This window comes from Rhagoletis pomonella, unplaced genomic scaffold (genome assembly GCF_013731165.1).
Source record: "Rhagoletis pomonella isolate Grant_MI unplaced genomic scaffold, Rhpom_1.0 Rhpom_scaffold_00013, whole genome shotgun sequence".
In the NCBI taxonomy this organism is placed as follows: domain Eukaryota; kingdom Metazoa; phylum Arthropoda; class Insecta; order Diptera; family Tephritidae; genus Rhagoletis; species Rhagoletis pomonella.
Genome location: NW_023458567.1, coordinates 1,840,228 through 1,843,023, shown reverse-complemented (window position 1 = coordinate 1,843,023; position 2,796 = coordinate 1,840,228).

Below are 2,796 nucleotides of genomic sequence, written 5' to 3'. Positions count from 1 at the left end.
GTGAAAAATGTTGTGGAAAAACAACAATAATTTTGCTTAAAATATTAATCTTCAAAATTTTTTTCTTGTTATTAGAATTTTTAATTTATTAAATCTTCCGTACAAAATTGTTGTTTCAAAATATTTTCGTTCGCCCCTAAATCAGGCACAGTTTACAATTTTTATTATATGTAGTTTTTGGCTCACGGACATAAAAGGGTTAATCATTTTTAATTTTTTTTTAATGAAAAAGCTTTCAAAGCTCTTCCGAAGAATATTTTTATGTGTTCTTCGAAACACCGGTTAACCTAAGAACTAAACTACTTTCTGGAAAATACTATGAACTTCATATGTGAGGCTGCACTTCCTCAGATAATTCATTTTTAAAAACAATTTTTCATACATACAAATACATGTTCTGTCTAAATGCTTAAAAATCTAAACTCGAAAAAAATTCAAGGACATTTGGAGGAAATTACAAATTCATTACTGACATTTGACATTCACGCTTGCCAAATATGCAATGATTTATTTCCTGCCGGTCATTAGAGCATTCGAGAGCAAGAAAGAAATACAAGTACATACATTTAAATTTACATACAATATGGATTTCAACAAAAACAAAGCAAAACACTAAAGCTGCCAGCTGTATTGAAGGCAATGCCAGGCTAATGCAAGCAAAGAGTTGAGATGTCTTCATTCGAGAAACGAGCGTTTTTGCCATGCTGTGCGATGATTTGTTGAAAATGCTTACAACAGCAGCGAACGAAGCTGAGGAAGTCGAAGAAACCGGGAAGAAACAGCAACAGCAGCTAGAAAGTGACGAGCTAAAGCATTTTGTTAAGTCAATCAGGCGTCAGCTGGACGAACAGTTGAACGGAAATGTTTTTACAGAATGACGTCGAAAAAAATAAATAAACAAAAAAATTTATGCATGAAAGTGCATGTAATAAATATTCCAAATATCTGAAAAATATACAAATATTTTGACTATCATAAATTTTACTCAACCTTCACTGCTGGCCGAGAGAAAATCACAATCAAAAATTTCCAACCATAAAAAAAAAATTTATTGAAATTCACTATGCAAATATTTTTAAGACCGCACTGACACGTTTGCACTCGACGCGCACACGTCTACAGCTATGCGAGCAGGTGTGTGTGTGTGTGTGCGTATGTGTTTGCATTACGCTCATTTCCAATAGCAGCTGATAGCGTCTGGCTCTGACCTGCTCTGGCGCATAACAAATCTGCTCGAAAGGTGTTCGAACCTGCCGCCCCCCCCAAATGCGTTAACCTTGAAATTCGCATAAACTTTACACTTTTGCGCCAATCCAATGCAAAGGAAAAGACAACAATGCTGCTGAGCGAAAGTAAAACAAAAGCTTTGCGCCAGTGTGCGTGCGAGTGTGTGTGTATGTTTGAAAAGGTCGCTTGCGCCAGTCACTTTCACTTAAGAAAGGTAAACAAATATGAGCTGTCGTAAATGTCATAAATGTCAGTCCAAAGTAAATTTCTGTGTTTACAACCGCTTTGCGGCGGCGACTGAGTTGAGCTGTGTGCTCGGCTAGACAATCTGATTGCTGGCCTGACTCTCGCAGAAGGGACAGGTGACATTTCGAAAATGCATTTAAAATGACAGATGTGATCTGGGAATATGAATGTGAAATGTTGATTTTTTTATGTTTTTTATCCAAAAACATTGACAAAGATTTTAAATTTTCAAAAAAACACAATTTTTTGTCTATACGCCATATTTCTAAATGGAAATTTTATGTCCGAAATTCTAGTAGTTGTATACCTGGGTGTTATGATAAATGCATTGGTTTCGTATATATTTCCGTTTTTCTGGCAATTATATACATATACATATATACATATGTACAATTAGTTAAAAAATAATTTATGAATAAGCTCATAGTTGTTTACATTGAAAAGTTAAGAAAAGAAATTTCGACTTTTTTATGAAAATCGCCAGCGAATGGGCTTCAAATTTTGGTCAAGTTGTTGAAAAATAGGTAAATGTTAAATTTTTTAGGCTTTCATTTAGATTTTGCAGAGATTTCTTTCTATTAATTTCGAAATGCCAAATCTATTAAAAAAAATCATTAATGCGTACAGTGGTGGAAAAATTAATAGTTACAAAAAATGTTGGCGAGTTTCCGATATTTTTCTTTTGGTTATTTAATTTTCAACAATTTCTTAAAAAAGTATAACTCATAACATAAAAAACTAAAATGCAACACAAATTTGCAAACTTTAAACATTTTTAATTACATTTTTAATCAAAGTTCATGAAAGCATTCTGGGTGTGCAGTTTTGTATCCCACTCAATTATAGTATAATAATGTGCAAGTTTCAAGTTGCAAATATACCGTTGATTTTGAGAAGTTTTTCTTCCATATAAAATGGATTTCGCTCATGTGTTGCATGGAAGAATCAGAAAGTTTTCAATAGAAAAAATTGCATGACATCCATATCTATAAATTTGAAATTTTTTTATGAAATCTGTACAGTTTGAAACGGTGATTTATATGCTGTTTTTTATGTGATGCGTTAGATTCTATAAACAAGTATTAAACATTAAATAAACAAAATGTTATATTAAAAATTTGTCAACATATTTTGTTTCTAATTTTTGTCCACCACTGTACATACAGACTATTGACCTTATTCATAAAAAATTAGGTAGGTTTAAAGATATTAAAGACCAAGTTTTTTAATTTCAAACTGTTAAAATGTATTCATTTTGAAAACAAATACATATGTATTTTTTATGGCTCCATTTTTTTAAGTATTTCGAAAGCATTTTTTAAT